Below are 12,740 nucleotides of genomic sequence, written 5' to 3'. Positions count from 1 at the left end.
CAGAAATACGCCTATATTAGGTGTATTTATGACACAGATTGTGGCGCAAAGGTCCTTAGCACCGCAATCTGCAACTTTTCCCCACTCATGCCAGGTGTAAAAAAGGTGGCGTGGGCAGGGAAGGGGATACAGTTATTGCCATACAGTTATAGGATACCACCGCCATGCAGTGACCGGATAACACCGCCATACAGTGGACTGGATAGATGGGTATAAGAGGGCACAATGCAGGGAAAGACTAGAGGCACTGTACAGGGTATGGTAAGATGGCACAATGCAGAGTATAAGGGGGCACAGTACGGGGTGGGGGGCACAGTCACATGACCCTGAGACGTTAGAAGGTTCTTATGGTGAGTGTGGTTTAGACACCACCATAATGAGAGGCTGAGAAGTGAGACAGGGGCCAGCGACCCTGGATGGACAGGAGGGGTGGACATAGCAATTAGGTGGAAGGGGCTCTAAGGGGGATTCATACAAGAAGTAGTGGCAGGAGGTCTGTGCAGGCAGGGGGGGCTCCATGAGGATAATATAGGACAGGGTATGGGGGGGGCAGGTGTCATGGAGGCAAACTGCTTAATGAGGCAGTAAAACAACTAAATAGCATTGAAGGTGCTGGTCTACTACAGCATCCAGCAGCAGCTGGAAGAGTTCCCTGACCCCACCCCCCTCCTGCCCCACAGAGAAAAGACAGTCACAGTGCAGACTCACTCACAGACTGTCTTCACACTGCTGCTCCAGACGCTGGGGTCTCTCTCCTCCTCAGGCAGCGCATCCTGTGTAGAGGGGGCATGTCTGAAGCTGGTAAGGCAACATGTCTTCTCTGCTGTAGTGAAGAGGGGGCATGTCTGAAGCTCCGCAGCACAGGAGCTTGTAAGGAGGACAGTGGCAGCCGGCCTCATGTGACTATCAGAGGGCCCACCAGAGGATGCTCCCTTGCTCCAGTCTGAAGCTGCATAAGTGAAGACTGCAGCTTCCTGTGCTCCAGCAATGAACGCTTCCATCTGTATTGAGGGAAGCGCTCATAGCAGCACAGTGGGCCTCCCCCAGGAGCAGTGGGCTCCGGCACGAGCCCGGGTATGCCGGGTGCTGATGCCAGCCCTGCCCACAGTAGATATGCCCACATTGTGCCCCCACAGTAGATATGCCCACATTGTGCCCCCACTGTAGATCTGTGTCACGCTCTAGTGTGGAAGGGAAAACCCCACACCGAACATAGGAGGGAAAGGGAAAAAGAAATAAGGCCTGAAAACTATGGAAGGATAATGGACACCTCCTAGTGAAAACCCTAATCAAAGCCCTGACTGACTACCAGTATGAACAGACCCCAGAGGTAGGTAAGTTCATACAGAGGAATACCTAAAGTCCTATCTAACCGTAAAGGACCCTGGTCTCCCTAAGACCTAATACAAAACAACAAGGAAATGCAACACACAGAAAAGGCAAAATACAAAAGGGAAAGGTAACAATTAACTTCCAAGAAGCTATGACAGCACCAGGAACTCAGCTGCGATCCAAACACCAGCTATCCACAGGTCCAACTGAAGCTATAAACTGCACAGCATTGTGGGAGAAACCACTATAAATAGGGAAAGTTAAATGACCACAATAGCAACACCTGGAGGTTAAGGGTGTGGCCAGTACCAGAAACAACACAGACGCCTATTGATCCACAAAATAAACATGCCAAACCAAATCACGTGTTTTCAGTCTTAAAGATCTCCTGCCACTCACTGTCGCGGGGGCGTCCGTATGTCTCGGTATGTCCGTAACAGTACCCCCCCTTCTAAGAGTGACCTCCGGGCACCCAGGAACGACCTTATCCGGGTGAGACCTGTAATTAGCTTTCACCAAACGACTGGCATTCACGTCAGATGCTGGTACCCACATCCTCTCCTCAGGTCCATAACCCTTCCAGTGAACAAGATACTGAAGAGATCTACAGAGAGCTCGAGAGTCCATTATTTTGGCGATCTGGAATTCCAAACTACCGTCCACCATGACAGGAGCGGGTGGCAAGGAAGACGGCTCCAAAGGCTCAACATATCTCTTTAACAAAGATTTATGAAACACATTATGTATTTTCAGAACCTGAGGAAGTTCAAGACGAAAAGCTACAGGATTAATAATCGCCGTGATCTTATATGGACCAAAAAACCTTGGACCCAACATCCAAGAAGGTACCTTCACCTTAATGTTTCTTTTGGACAGCCACACCAAATCACCCATTCTCTTGTCAGCCACACGTTTATACTTGTTGCCCACATTCATCAAGTTATTTTGAATTTTTGCGCCATATTGATGACAATGATGACGAAAAATGTTCCTCCTCAGGAATACCTGAAGTATCTGAACCAGAAAAAGTGCCAAACTGCGGGTGAAACCCATATGCCCCAAAAAACAGCGACTTACCAGTGGACTCCTGTCTACGATTATTTATGGCAAAATCTGCCAAAGACAAAAACCATAATCCCTTAGTTCTGATTTAGGATTCCATATATTATGTGTATAGAATGTAAGAGAAATCAGACCTGGACAGTTAACCCTTAATAGTGATGATGCTAGTAGCTTATGCAATAGTGACATCTAGGTATAAATAGGTAACATTTCACCAACAGCTGAAATGAATTCTGGGTGATATAGTGACATCACAGTCATTATCATATGTACACGCCTAACCGACAATGATTGGAAAACTCCAAGTTCGGAAGGTGTGTCTAACTGATAAGTTTGTGATCATAAACCACACACACATGAAGGGAAAGAAACAACAACAGGGAGCAGCACAGAACACAGAGAAACAAGGAAAGAAAGTAGAGACCCTAGGAGAAAAATCACAATGATCAGAACGTACTTCCCTTAAACTTTGCATATCATCTGCATTCTCGGGTAAAGTATACCTTTATAATGTGTAGTATTGATTAATTGGCTTGATATTTAGGAAAATCCCCGCTATATTGCGGATGTGTAATGTTAGATGTAGTACATCAATATTATCACTATTCAGTAAAGATGCATATTACTAGAAAGATCTAATATTGATATCAGAGGGAATCTCTGATTGGATTATTCATTCCATAGTCATATCAGGCTTGATAATTTATATAACTTATGTAGCAATACTACCCGATATCCGAGATTGGTCATAGTTTGAGCAGAGCAAGGGTTCATATCTGTATTTATCACTATTGTAATCACCAAAAAATGAAACTGACTTTCGTATATCTGAAAATCCCCCCAAAAAAACAACCTTTATTGTAAATATATATGAACAATACATAGATGTATAATAAAAGAGGCAGCACAAGGCGGGACACACAGATGAGGAGCAGGACCCAAGGAGAGGCCGGGGGATCAGTGCACGAAATAACAGGGAAAAAGAATGCTAGCTAAAAGAGCATACCTCAGAACCTCATAGCAGCAACGCCCCAAACAAAATGCAAAGGAGGCGATTATAGAGATTGAGGTTAAGATGAAAAGGAACAAAATTAGACATACCCTGAGTGGTGCAAAGATCTCTCGGCGGACAAGATCTTTGCCGAGAGATTTTTGCACTACTCAGGGTATTTCTAATTTTGTTTCTTTTCATCTTAACCTCAATCTCTATAATCGCCTCCTTTGCATTTTGTTTGGGGCATTGCTGCTATGAGGTTCTGAGGTATGCTCTTTTAGCTAGCATTCTTTTTCCCTGTTATTTCGTGCACTGATCCCCCGGCCTCTCCTTGGGTCCTTGTGCTGCCTCTTTTATTATACATCTATGTATTGTTCATATATATTTACAATAAAGTTTTTGGGGATTTTCATATATATGAAAGTCAGTTTCATTTTTGGGTGATTATTACAACGTCTTTTCGATATTATTCTGTCCGGTTAATATTGGTTGACCATTTATCACTATTGTGTATATCTCATAATTGTCATTGAGACGCTTGTATTACATTTTTATGTTTGAGAGGTGATATGGAACGCTGGTAGTCGTGTTAAAGCCATATAGTGGCAATTTTTGGGTGGACAATCTACTTTTTTATGGACATCACTTGGTACAGTCAGGAGACATGTAACCTATTTTGATGTGCTTAAAAATAACGGCAGTAAAGACCAACACCTCTTAAAGATGTTGCCACCAGTCCTGTATGCAATACTAGAAGTCAGTACCCTCTTAAAGAGTAGAAATATGCATATAACAGACATGAAGGCCTATATATCCTGTATAGAGTTAGAATCTGCAAAAGCATCGATCGAGGATGTAAAGCGTGAGCTCGATCTCAGCCAAACAGACGGACCAAGCCATACTGTCAATGTTGAAAGTGATCTGTCTGATAATGAGAGATTTTTGGATCCTCCAGCTCTCACACCCAAAAATACAGATATGTAACCATCACATGCTCTTAAAGCGGAATCCATCTGAGACCCTAAGCCACCGAGGGTGATGGCATGATTACACAGGATGCATTAAACCAATTAAATCAGGCGTTTCAAGCTGTAACCGCCTTACTAGGCGCTAGCGACACTAAAGGCCTTAAAAGTGTCCTCCCACACCTTCCCCTAGAGAGGAATGTTCGGGTTTAGTCACCTGTACCAAGTTAGTACGATGGAAGTGTGCGGAGTATGAGTGATTATGACAGTGATGTGGAAAACCGCGCAGGCATGAGTTTGCCCACAAGGGGGATGAGAGTTCCAGGCGACCGTCATTTGCTGAATTGTCTATAGAAAGAAAAATGCTCAGAGTGCAGAAGGGGATCAGAGTTCCTCAAGTATCATTAAATTTCTAAATGCCACTGTACCTAAATTCTCTAAGAGAGGTTCTCCCGAAATTGCTGATCACTTAGAACTGTACCAGTCCACTATGGATTCTTTAAAACTGTATTCTGATGCGGACAGGATCAGATTCCTACCATGGGCATTTGAAAATAAGTATGGCCACTACTTTATTTCCTTTAGAGACAGGGGGTGCTAGATTGGCAGGATGTTTTGCACGAGGTGAAATTAGAATTCGTCCCTTACCGGACTATTACTGCTGAAAAACGTGATATTTATAAACTCATATGTAGACCCAATCAAAGTCTCCAGGAATTTCTCTCTATCCTTAAAAATGCCTATGGGTTAGCGTATAGGTCCCCAAAATGGAAATCTGGGGAATTCAAACAACTGTTCTATGATGCAATGCCTATGCAAATTAAATTTAGCCTAGCTAGAGATCTCGATCTTAAAGCTTCCTTGGACAGATTGGTGATGGCTGCCACTTCACTGTATAATATCAGTGAGTGCCATGCTACAGGTGAGAAAAGATACAAAAGGTCCCCAGAACGAAACGCAGCAAAAGCTAAAATAAACTCCAACCTGGGATTTGAAACGCAACCACGTAGGTACCCTCCGTCTACAGGACCTTTCCAACAAACCCAGCGTCAACAGGTAGGACCCAAGCAAACAAAGCCTCATAGCCCTAACGGGTCAGAGGGGGATAATAATGGTGATTAAAGGTCTAACTATTGTCCCCAATATTACAATAGGGGTCCCCCAGGATACAGGTGCTGGAATAACAGGCCCAGACAACAGAAGGAAGGTAGGCCTAAACCCTCTACTTCACCTAGAAGTCGGTCACCCACCTCTAGTAAGGGTACACCACAAAACCAAACTGTGCACAAATCAAATGATCGGTTTGATCAGTTGGCAGTTCAAGTGGCTAAATTAACTGAAATAGTCAATAAGATGTCCCAGGTGTCCATCGAAAAAACAACCTGAGCCTTTTTTAGGGGCGGCTGCAGTTCCCAGCTCAGCCCTATAAAGCAGACAGGGCGGGGTCAGAGCCCAGGCCAACGCAAGGCTACCGAACTGATTGTAGAAGAATCCAATATGATTCCTAACCCTATATTGCCTTGCAGCGTTCTTGACCCTAAAATTGTGGCCAAAGAGGAGGTGTCTAACGTGTTGTCTATCTTGCAGTCTAACCATGTAAATTCGTGCACTAATGTGTCTTCTCCAGTGAGTGATCCCGTCATCTCAGCGTCAATCTGTGAGCTGCCATCTGTAAGCTGTGATGTAATCTAGTCTTCCTCAAAGGTGGGGGCTGCTGCCGCGTGCAGTAAGAATGTCCGGGTTTCTCCAGAAGTCGCATGGCTGCAAAAGGATCAAATCCTCAAAAAGCGTCAGATGAGTGAACAAATTTCTTAAGTGATTTGTTTCAGGTTGAAGGATGATATTTTGTTGATTCTCATCTCCAAGATGAACTTATCGGGCCAATTAGAGGTTTACTTGACACGGGATCACAAGCCACTATATTGTCATATAGTTATTTCTAACAGATTATGGATGTGACAGCAAAGAGGCCAAAAAGAAATCGTTTGATGGCTCTTTGATAAGCGGAGACGCTTTGCAGGTAAGAGGTACAGCATGGTTAAAATGCAAAATAGGCAAGAAAGTAATTAGACATCCCACACTGATTGTGGACCTTCCCTATGATCGGCTGATCATAGTAATCGACCTCCTGAAAAGATTGAGTTCCATAATAGACTTCATCAATGAAGCAATCTGGACTCAGGTAAAGGCACCTATTGCCTATGAGTACTCTTGCAATGCACAACCCCAATGTAGTTGTCATGTGATTGAAGAAAGGCTTAACTCTGTTGAAGTTCGTTTTAGGAACAATTGTACGCTGGATGTCACAATCCTGAAAAATGGTAAGCCTGGGGAAGATGTCAATGGTACCGCTCATACTATTACCATCCAGAAGGACAGAATTTAAAAGGTAACCTTGGATGGGGATGTATTAACTATTTCTCTTGAAGGGGGAAATTATGACGTTGCAGACCTGACCAAGCATACCCAATCCATGGTACGGATTGAGAAGGTCAGTGATAACTTATTGATTGCCATACAGGTGAACAATATAGCCCGGGTGAAATATGCCAAGTTGGATCTAAAATCCGAAGCAAGTTATATAAGCCTAGGTCTCTAAAAACAGGTCGACAGCCCTAAAGTGATTAAAGGTTCCTCTCCACAGGACCAATGAGTTCATGATCTGGATGGATATTCTCAGAGTCATAATGTGATTACAAGATGTCTATTGTCTATTTCCATAGGAGATAAGACTACGGAACATTTATTCATCGTATTGAATGAACCACGGTACCAGATTTAAATAGGTAATGACCTTCTACACCGATTTGCCGTGCAGATTGATCTGGTGCAGTGGCGTACCAAGGGGGGGGCGGGGGGGGCGGCCCGCCCCGGGTGCCACTCACAAGGGGGGTGCCAGCCGCGACTGAGGAAAAAAAAAAAAAAAAAAATGTGGCGAGTGGGCCAGGCGTGGCGCTGTGATAGGGGCAGGGCTCCAGATGGTCTCTCCCTCCCCCTGTGCTGCTGCCGCCGCGGCGAATAAGAAGAGGGACAGGGCCGGGGGAGGGGCTGTGGCCACTGCGCCACCAATGAAGATAACTGACCTGTTAATACAAATACAGGAGGCGGGTGCCGGAATCAAATAGCGGCACCCGACCTCTATGACAGGGAGCTGCGATCAGCTGCAGTTAACCACTTAGGTGCCGCTCCCTGTCATAGAGGTCGGGTGCCGCTATTTGATTCCGGCACCCGCCTCCTGTATTTGTATTAACAGCTCAGTTATCTTCAGAGTGCCCCCCCCCCCCCAGTATAATAAACATTAAGTGCGCCCCCCCCCCCCAGTATAATAAACATTAAGTGCGCCCCCCCCCAGTATAATAAACATTGATTGCGGCGCCCCCCCCCCAGTATAATAAACATTGAGTGCACCCCCCCTCCCCAGTATAATAAACATTGGTGGGCAGTGGGCAGTGCCAATGAGGGTTAAAAAATAAAAAATTAACTCACCTTCTCCAATTGATCGCGTAGCTGCTGCCGGTCTCCTTGTAATTTCTTCAGGACCTGTGGTGACGTCACTGAGCTCCAGCCTCTATCACATGGTCCATTACCATGGTGATGGATCATGTGATGAGCTCAGTGACATCACCACAGGTCCTGCGTCCTGAAGAAAAAGTACATGAGACCGGCTGCTAAGCGATCAATTGGAGGTGGTGAGTTAATTTTTATTTATTTTTTTAACCCTCATTGGCACTGCCCACCAATGTTTATTATGTTGGGGGGGGGCGCACTGTGCCACCAATGTTTATTATACTGGGGTGTTGGGGGGGGGGCGCACTGCACCACCAATGTTTATTATGCTAGGGAGGGGGGGGCGCACTGCCCACCAATGTTTATTATGTTGGGGGGGCACACTGCGCCACCAATGTTTATTATACTGGGGTGTTTGGTGGCGCAGTGCGCCCCCCCTCCCTAGTATAATAAACATATAAACATTGGTGGTGCAGTGCGCCCCCCCCAATGTTTATATGTTTATTATACTAGGGAGGGGGGGCGCACTGCGCCACCAATGTTTATTATACTAGGGTGTTGGGGGGGGGCGCACTGCACCACCAATGTTTATATGTTTATCATACTAGGGAGGGGGGGGCGCACTGCGCCACCAATGTTTATTATACTGGGGTTTAAGGGGGTGCAGGTTTTTATTTTATTAAGGAAGGGTTAAGGGGTCTATTAAGGGGTGGTTAATGGGTTTTATTAAGGGGGGTTAATGGGTTTATTTCGTTAAGGGGGTGTGCAGAGGTTTATTTTATTAAGGGGTTTTATTTTTATTTATAAATATTATTGAAAACATTGAAAAAAGTTTGTGCATGTTTTCTTAACTTTCTTGGGGGGGGGGGGGGGGGGGGGGGGGGGGTGCCAAACAAAGGGTTCGCCCCGGGTGCCAAATGCTCTAGGTACGCCCCTGATCTGGTGAACACTACTTTATGATCCAGATTACCTGGAGACCTGGAGGGGTTCCAGGATGAAGAGTAAGCTTTGAGATGGGGACAACAGATGCCCTATGCCATAAGTATCATGGTTGCTGATGAAGTTAAAATCCCTGAAGGGTGCAAGCCATTTCTTCTTCCTATTCAAGTAAAGAAGAGACAAAAATTTAAGAATGCAGATGCTTTGATCTGTTTGTCTAACCGGATACAGCAACTCGGCCTGAAGGTAAAGCCCACTCCTATGGTAAACATCCATCAGAATCCATTGCATATGGTAATTCATAATATGGCTCCCCATAGCATATCCTTACAAAAAGTGTACCATAATTGGTCTAGGTATGGATTCGGAGTATTACACTTTTGGATTCTAGAATGATGTCATTGGACTTATTCCTCATGAATACTTGACAGAAGAACAAGTAGTGGAACAACATTTTTCCTCAACACCTGAGGGGTAATTCAATATCCACTCTGTTTATCCTTTTAGTTCTAAAGAAGGTACATGCCACATTGAAGAATCATCTTTGGTTTTAAACCAAGAGATCAATGAAAAGGAGTACAAGTCATGTCAACAGGGAAAAGAGAAGGTACTCAATACTCAAAACGATTTTACTAGTGAGCTTGAAGAAGCTTACGAGTTAAGTCAACCTGAAATCTTTCCAGAATTTCAGGAACGGATGGAAGAGAAAATCTCTATAGCTGACGCATGTTCCAAAGAGTCGGAGCGTCAACAGCTAAAAGGGGCTCTTCGCAGAATTCCAGGACATGTTTGCTAAGGACTCTTATGACTGTGGGGAAACTAACCTGCACGTTGCAAGAATCCAGACGGATCCCAATGCACCCCCTGTATATTTCAAACAGCACGACTTCCGCTGTCAGCTTACGAGTCGCTATCAGAAATCATCAGGAACTTGGAGAGGCGGGGAATCATCGTTCAACCATCTTATACTTGGGATTCTCAAACCAAATGGTCAATTTGGCCTCTGTTCGGACCTAAGGCAGTTAAAAAAAACGGTGTATATGTCCGGATGGCCCGTGCCATATATTGACCAGTGTTTGGCGCAGATACAGGGGTCCAAAATTTTCACTGCTCTTGACTGTGCGAAAGGATATTGGACGATTAAGGTGGACGAGAAGGATCAATACAAATTGGCCTTCACATTTGGGAAGCATCCTGATGAAAAGCACGACTTTTGAGGAACACATTGTGGAACTGAGGCATGTACTAACCAAACTGGGGAAAGCTGGTGTGAAACTTTCTTTGCAGAAGGCTTAATGGTGTCGTACCAAAGTCAATTTCCTAGGCCACAAAATCACTGCTGAAAAACAAGGTGGAAGCAGTGACCAATACAAAGTCACCTACAAATCTCAAGGAGTTGAGATCCTTCCTGGGTATGATGAACTATTCACGTAAGTTCATAGACAACTATACCGAGATCATGAAACCTCTTTTGCAGTTGCTGAAGAAAGGAGTGAAATGGGAATGGAGTGAACGCCACGAGCAAGCTTTGAATGAGCTCAAAGCCAGACTCACCAAAGCCCCATGCCTTGCTCACCCAGAATGTTGGAAACCTTTCTTTATTGAAACAGGCTTCACCGACAAAAACGTGAGTGCAGTCCTCTTCCAGAAACAGGGAAACCTGAATAAGATCATCGCCTATGCCAGCAAGTCCTTATCACCGATTGAGGTAAATTTCAATGACTGTGAAAAAGCATTAATGTCAATGGTGTGGGTTTTGCAATATTTCAGGAGTTTTATCCAAGTCGAAAAGATCATTGTGAAAACTGCACACCAACCACTGCAATATTTGCAAAGTGATAGAATCAAGGATGGAAATCTGTCAACCAGCAGGATAACTGCCTGGACGATGTCCGTAATGGGATGGCCATTGGAAATCAGATACAAAGTAATGAGAATCCAGTTGCTCAAGGATTAGCTGAACCTCACAATTGTACCAATACAGGACATAAAGATGAATCAACTGGAAATGATTTCCTGGAAGAACAATCTTTATCTCCATACAAATCTTATGAAGAAGAGTATTGCAAATCCTTACCCTGTGTATATGTAGATGGCTGTTCTTTCCATACCGATATAGGAACTGAATGTACATTGGTTGCAGGTATCGGAGTCGTGTGGAATAATATATTCCCAGATGTGTCCTTGGGATACAAAATTGGACCCAAAAGTAGCCAAGTCGCAGAGCTTACCGCTGTGTATAAAGCCGTACAAATGGCTATCGAGTATCACAGATTCTAATTATGTTCGCAACAGCTTTGTGGAGTACTTCCCTGGATGGAAAAGGTCTAACATGGTAAGAAGCAACAACAAACCTGTCAAGCATGGTAAAATGTTTTGTAGGATCGACGAGATGGTTATCGCCCACGGTCTCACCATTTACTGGAAAAAGGTAAGAGGCCACTCAAAATATCTACGTGTGGATAAGGAAGGGAATGATTTGGCAGATTCCCTTTCCAAACAAGAGCCATTAATGGAGAAGTCATGAACGTTGATGACCTTATGGGAACTGTTCAAGTGGAGGCAGCGACAAGAAGTCAGGCCCAAAAGGAGGCCGAAGCCAATGTGGTGCAATGGAGCCAAGATTACCCTAGGGAGGATCTCATCGCGAGTCAAAAGGGGATCCAGTCATTGGTATCATTTACAAACACATTGAAGATCCACAGAATTGTCCCATAACTGTGGAAGACTGTGTAGGCAAAGAAGAGTTACGGATTTTGATGAAAAGTAAGTCCCAATTCTCGTTATAGAATGGATTGTTGGTAAGAACCTCTAAGAATGGTATATCACAATTGGTGGTACCCGCGGCATTCCGAGGTTTGATGTTACAGCACGCCCATGACGCCCCAACAGCTGGTCATCGAGGTGAGACGATAACGTATGAATTATTACGGGATTACGCTTATTGGCCTCATATGTTGCAAGACGTTCGCACATATTGTCAAGGATGTTTAATCTGTCCTCAATTCCAGCCACAAGCACCCTCTCATCGGTCATCCACTGATGAAAAGAGGGATGTCCATCCCATGGTCAGACATCCAGATTGACTTTATTGGACCAGTAACAACTTCATCAAAAGGCAACAGATATATGTTAACCGTGACTTGTCTATTCACAAAATGGGTAGAATATTTGCCTTGCAGAACATGCAGTTAAAGTGTGTGCGGGTCTGTACTCATTAACCACGTATTTTCCAGGTTTGGTCTTTCCCTACACATCGATTCCTATCGCGGAAGTCATTTCACTAGTGAGGTGATGACTAAAATGTGGAAGATACTGGGGGTAAAAAGAAAGCTACATATAGCTTATCGGCCAGCCTCTAGTGGTGGATTAGAACTCTACAACCAATCCGTTGTGAACATTCTAATGAAATTTGTCAATGAATCCGGTAAGGACTGGGATGTGAAGTTTACTTTGGTTCTCATGGCCATCAGGGCCACCCCAAGCGCGACAACCAAACTATCTCCCTTCGAAATCATCACAAGCAGGAAGATAGTCACCCCAGCATTTACTCTACCGGACAACAGACCACAATTTGATAAATGCTGCAACAGCTCATCAATATATGGAAAATCTACGCAAGCACCTTCAGCATGCTTTTGCCCTGAAGAATATAGAGAAAGCAGCAGTAAGCACCAAAACCTACTATGATCTGAAGACTACTGAAAAGGAGTACCAGATTTCCGATCAGGTTTAGCTCTATAACTTTGCCCGGGATCAGGTGAAGGAAAGGAAGTTCCTGCCTTCCTGGAAGGGACCCTATGTCGTCGTTGACAAATTGTCACCTGTGGTCTACAAGATCAAAATTCCTAAGGGGGATGGATTTATAGAGAAATGGATGCATTTTAATCAGTTACGTGTTTGTCATCCTAGGTTAAAACTTCACAAAATGGAAGGTTTAC

This window comes from Bufo bufo, chromosome 3, assembly GCF_905171765.1.
Source record: "Bufo bufo chromosome 3, aBufBuf1.1, whole genome shotgun sequence".
NCBI lineage: Eukaryota > Metazoa > Chordata > Amphibia > Anura > Bufonidae > Bufo > Bufo bufo.
Note: the sequence above shows the minus strand (reverse complement) of the source record.